This window comes from Myotis davidii, unplaced genomic scaffold, assembly GCF_000327345.1.
Source record: "Myotis davidii unplaced genomic scaffold, ASM32734v1 scaffold1437, whole genome shotgun sequence".
NCBI classification, from domain to species: domain Eukaryota; kingdom Metazoa; phylum Chordata; class Mammalia; order Chiroptera; family Vespertilionidae; genus Myotis; species Myotis davidii.
Genome location: NW_006288601.1, coordinates 499047 through 505473, shown reverse-complemented (window position 1 = coordinate 505473; position 6427 = coordinate 499047).

The window sequence follows — 6427 nt, the reverse complement described above, 5'->3', positions numbered from 1 at the left end:
TATATGCATTAGGGTTTCTTGGCTATGGTGATGCCATTTTCTGAGATAGGAAGAGTGAAGTTGTTCAGAATATACAAAAAGTCACCCTGATCATTTAAGGTTTGGGTTGTTGGAGTTGATGGTAAAGAACCTTGCAACCTTCTTTTTACAAAAATTTATTCTTTAATCTGACAAAACCAGAGGTTAAGTTCCTATAAAGGTCGATTAGTTTTTCTCCATTTCTTTGGTGGGGTCTCTGTCTTTGAAATAATATATTTATTACCAGAAAATATGCATGTAAGTGGATTGGTGAAAATCCATCACCACATTTAGCTAAACAACTCAAATCAGTACCTCACTATTACTGACAAATCAAGAAGATGATACAAGAAAGAATGCAGAGAAAAACTTCAAGAAAATACATATTTGGACTATGAAAGCCATATGGGTTTGTTGTAATAAATTTAAACAGTATGAAAGTAAAAAGTATAATTTTCCCCCTTTCCTAGTTTTGTGCTTCAGGAAAAAGCCTCTATTAAAAGTTGGATGTTCTTTCATACATCTATCCCTGTATAACCAGTTCCCGACTCTCTTTTCACATGTACATATGTAACATAGTTGAACTCCTTTTGATAAAAATGAGAGCATATTGTTTATCTATTTCTGTGGAACAAATTCCCTCAAACTGTAGCAGCTTAAACAGCAGCTATTATCTCATAATTTCTGTGAGTTAGGAATCTGGATATGGTTTATTAGCTGGATCCTTTGCTTTGAGGTTTCTCATGAGGCTGCATTAAGATACTGGCTGAGGCTGTGGTCTTATCTAAAGGGTCAAATAGGGAATGGTATGCTCCCAAGCTCTCCCAATTGGTTGTTGGCAGGATTCAGTGATTTGTGAGGCTGTTGGACTAACTAAGATCTACCTCAGTTCTTTGCCACATGGGCCTTTCCATAAGGTAGCTCACAACATGGCAGCTGACTTCCATTACAGTAAGCAATAGGAAGCCATGTCTCTTTATTATCTAATCTCAGAAGTGCTATCCCATCGCTTTTTGCCATATTCTATTCATAAGAAGTGAATCACTTAGGCTCAGCTCACACTCAAGAGGAGGGGATGACACAAAGGTGTGAATATGGTGATTACTGGGGGCCTTCTGAGAAGTTGACTACTATAGTGTACATGCAATTATGCAACTTAAGTTTTTCACTTAATGCACTGTGAATATTGTTCTATGTTAATATAAATAGACATTTCTTAAGTTCTTAATTATTGGGTTGTATTTCTTTGTATAGATATTCACAATTTATTTAAAAATTTCTCATGAGTTAAAATTATTTTCATTTTCATTGTGAACAATACATATATTTCTTTTTTTAAAAAAATATTTTATTGATTTTTTTACAGAGAGGAAGGGAGTGGGATAGAGAGCTAGAAACATCGATGAGAGAGAAACATCGATCAGCTGCCTACTTCACACCCATTGGGTATGTGCCCACAACCAAGGTACATGCCCTTGACCAGAATCGAACCTGGGACCCTTGAGCCCACAGGCTGACGCTCTATCCACTGAGCCAAACCGGTTAGGGCATACAAATATTTCTTTGACATTAGTGTAAAAAATATTTAAAGACTTTTTTTGTGTGTGTTTATGCCTATAACAAAATTGAGAAGAAGGTATAAAGATTTCCCATATGTCATTTGCCCCTACACATGCATTGCCTTCCCCATTTCTAACATCTCTCACCAGAATGATACGTTCATTTTATTTTTATTTTTTTTTATTTTTTTTACCAAGGATGAATCTACACAGCGACACATAATCATAATCACCCAAAGTCCATAGTTTACCTTATTTTACTTTGTTGTACATTCTGTGAGTTTGGACAAAAGTATAATGATATATATCTATCATAATATCATATAAAGTATTTTCACTGCCTTAAAAATCCTTGGTGCTTTACCTATTCATCTCTCTCCTCACTCCCCATCCTTGGAAACCACTGATTTTTTTTTGTCTGTAGATGTTTGCCTTTTCTAGAATGTTATATAATAACTAGAGGCCCGGTGCACAAACTTGTCACCAGTGGGGTCCCTCAGCCTGACCTGCAGAATTGGGCTGAAACCGGCTCTCTAACATCCCCCAAGGGGTCCCGGATTACAAGAGGGTTCAGGCCAGGCCGAGGGACCCCACTGGTGCACGATTGGGGCCGGGGAAGGATGCAAGAGGTTGGCCAGCCAGGAAGGGACACCGGGAGGGCTTCAGGGCATGTCTGGGCCATCTTGCTTAGTCCTGATTGGCCCAACTGGCCCCAGCAGCAAGTTAACCTACTGGTGGAGTGTCTGCCCCCTGGTGGTCAGTGCACATCATAGTGACTGGTCAATTGGTCGACTGTCTGCCCCCTGGTGGTCAGTGCATGTCATAGCGAGCAGTTGAGCGGCCTTAGCATATCATTAGCATATTACGCTTTGACTGGTTGAATGGCCGACTGGTCGGCCGGACACTTAGCATGTTAGGCTTTTATTATATAGGATTGGAATCATATAGTATGTAGCCTTTTCAGATTGGCTTCTTTCACTTAGTAGTATGCGTTTAAGGTTCCTCCATATCTTTTCATGGTTTAATAGCTGTATTTTTAAAAAGTGCTGAAATTGTCTAGGTGTCCCACAGTTTATTTATTCATTCACCTACTGAAGGACATCTTGATTGTTACCAAGTTTGACAATTATGAATAAAGCTGCTATAAACATCCATGTGCAAGTTTTTATGAGGATATAAGTTTTCAACTTCTTTGGGTAAATATTAAGGAATGTAATTGCTAGATTGTCTGATAAGAGTATATTTAATTTTCTGAGAAAATGACACTGTCTTCTAAAGTGGCTGCACCATTTTGCATTCCCACCAGCAAAATCTGAGAGTTCCTATTGCTTCACATTCTCACCAGCATTTGCTGTTGTCAGTGTTCTGGATTTTGGCCATTCTAATAGGTATATAATATTATTTGCATTGTTTTAATTTGCATTTCTCTAAGGACATATAATGTGGTGCATCTTTTCATATGCTTATTTGCCATCTGTATACATCTCATACATTTTGATGTGTGATATTGTTATTGTCATTAATTTCTTTTAAAAAACTTTTTATTATAAAAGTTTGTAATCATTATAAAAGTAGAGACACCAGAATAATGAAGCCCTAATTTTATACCATCAGTTTTCACAAATATAGCCAATGTTATTTATCTAACACATATTTCTTCAACCATCTGGCTTACTTAAAAGCAAAGCTAGACAAATTATTTTATCTATAAGTACTTTTATTTACATTTCTAACAGATTTGGGTTCTTAAATAAACATCATTATATCCAAATGAAAAAATAACAAAAATTCTTTATATCATTTAATTGCCAGTCAGTGTTTAAATTTCCCCCTCTTATCTCGTAAACATCTTTTTGCACTTGGTTTGTTTGAATCAGCAGTTAAATAAGGACCACATTTGTCATTTTGTTGATATGTCTCTTTCACTTTATATCAGACCTTCCTACTCTTTGTTCTTTATTTTTTGTAATGAAATGGACATTCGTTTTGTAAAATTTGGCTGAGTGTATCCTCATGCTGTTGTTTAAAATGTTCACCTGTCCCTGTATTTCCTGTAAATTACTGGTTACAACTAACGGCTTGATCAGATTCAGGTTTGAGTTTAATACTTTTGGCAAGAATCTTTCATAGGTGTTGCTATGCACTTCCTATTACATCATATCAAGGGGCTCATAATATCTGATTCTTTCTCCTCGTGATATTAAGATTGATTAGTGGTTCAGAGTGTTTCCAGCTTGATCCATTCATTATAAGGTTCCTCATCAGTCTTATCTAATGGTTTTAGCAGCCATCCATGATCCTTGCCCAGATACATCATTTCATTAGGTGTTGCAAAATGGCATTTCAAGTTCTGTTATTTCTTTATATTAACTAAATGTTTACTCTGAAACATATTTCATAGAGAAGAGCATGATAAATTCTTGAATCTTTTATTTACCATTTTCCAGAATGATTTGGTGCTCTAGAAACCTCCAGAAGTGACCACTTTTAAGGTATTGTTACAAGTGTATAGATTTTAATATTTGATGTGTTTAATCCACTATAGTTATTGTTTTTTCAATGTTCATATTGTCCCATCTTGAGGCAGTGGGAAGCCATTTGCGTGGATTGCTAGGTCCGTTTCATGTGACCCTTGTACTCTTTCATAGTTTTTTTTGTTTTCTAGTACAACAAGATGTCCCAGGTTTTATCTGTACAACTCCTTCTCTCGATCCAGAATCTGTCATTTCCCCAAGAAGTTCTGGTTCTTGTTAGTGGGAACTATCATTAATTTCCAAATAGTCCATAATTTCCTTCTTAGATGTTGAGTTATTCAGAAAAGTGTTTTGAAATTTCTAAATGGCTAGGTTTTGGCTTGTATTTTGTTGTTCATTTCTCTATTTTCTTTTCCCTATAGCCAGAGAATGTATCTGTGTGACTTTCTTTATGGCTTGCCATTGCCATTACCAATTAAAAAATGTTTTATGAGCATTTGAAAAGAATTCTATGGAGTTATTAAGTCAATTCTTAAATTGTTATTAATGAACATTACTTATTTTTATTTATTTATCTGTAGGTTTTTAAGAGAGTTGTGTTAAAAATGAATGCTATGGTAGTGGTTTGTCAATTTATAAAAACATATTTCAGTTTACTTATCTTGAAGGATTATGATTTAGTGTATAACATTAGGATCTAGATAGAAAATCTAATTATTCTTATCTGTAAGATGGATAATTTAAAACAATATAAGATTAAATTTTCTTCCCTTTATTAAGGGTTAGACCCCATGGAGTATAAACATAGATTTTTGCTTTTGTAAAAGATTTTGGATTTTGTTGGTAGCTCCAGGAGTAGAAGAAAATGTCATATTTTGGGAGTTGTGGTACTAGTTCGTATATGCAATAACTTAATAGTGTTGTGAAATGCAAATAGTTGAGTGAATAAATAAATGAGAAATTATCAGTCAGTGGTCAGTATAATTATTATTGACTACTTCTTGGTAATCTGGTAGTCTCAAGAAAACAAAGACATTTGCAGAGTGTAAATGCAATAGGATTCCCTCTTGGTTGTGCCTTTTCCTTCCATGGAATGCTCTGAAAATAAAAGCATTTATTAAGAAGGCCTAGTGTATTGCCTGACCACCTCAGGGTAAGGCCAGCCTCACTCATGCTGAGAAGGGATGTGTGACAGGCAATGTTCACATGACATTTCAACACACTGGGTTGTGGCTGAGCCAAGAGAGCCTGCCACCTACGAGCCTCCTTTCATTTCAGCTGTTTAAAAATACAATTTCACACATTCTTTCATGTTATTAATGAAATGCTATGCTTCAAATGAAGAGGCCTGCCTGCCAGGTGGAGCTATAATTATGCTCGGGCAGTCTGCAGCTGTAGTTATAAGGCTTTAACTAAAGAAAATAGAATTTGGTTGCTTTTATGCATCTCATAATATTTCCTCAAATCAGTATATTTATATGGCAGTTAAATAATTTCTAAAGAGCTTATTGGAATTTAAACTTTTTTTGGGGGGAGGGTCCGAACATTGAAAACCTGATACTAAAATTAACCTATTTTTTTGGTTATCTTTCAGCAAAACCAACCTTAAAATTTTTCTTTTGTTTTCTTGGCAACAGTATAATCCATCTCTTTCTTAACTCCTTCCTTTTCCCCCACTCACTACTCCCAATCTATTTGCAAATCCGCTGGTGCTGGTTGGAAGTAGATCCAGGATCCAGCCTCTTCTTACCCCCTGACTACTACAACCTGAGTTGAAGTTGCATCACCTCTTGCCAGGACTGCTGCAAACACTTTCTATTTAGGCTCCTGCTTCCCTTCCATGATGTATTCTATATCCAGCCCAATGATCTCTTAAAAAGATAGATCAGATTATGTTTCTTCTCCATTCTAAACCTCTTTTGGTGTCTCTTCTCATTTGGAATAAACCTAGAGTTGTTGCCGTGGCCCAACAGACCTTACTCAATCTGTATCCCTTTGGCTCTCTGCTCTCATTTCCTACCATTCTTCTCCTTGCTGCCATCTCAGCCTCCCTGCTGGTTGTGGACACACTGAGCATGATACCACCCAGGGATTTTGCACTGGCTGTTCCTACCACCTGGAAATATCTTTCCACACATATGTGCATGGTTTGCCTCCTTACTTCATTCAGGTCTCCAAATAAATTTCTCCTTATCAGAGAAATTCCTAAAACTGTCCCTTTCCCTCCTGATTACTGTCTGACTTCTTACCTAGATTTATTCTTTTCTTAGCACTTATTAGCATGACTAGGGGCCCGGTGCACGAAATTCGTGCACTGTGTGTGTGTGTGTGTGTGTGTGTGTGTGTGTGTGTGGTGGGGGGGGTCCCTCAGCCCAG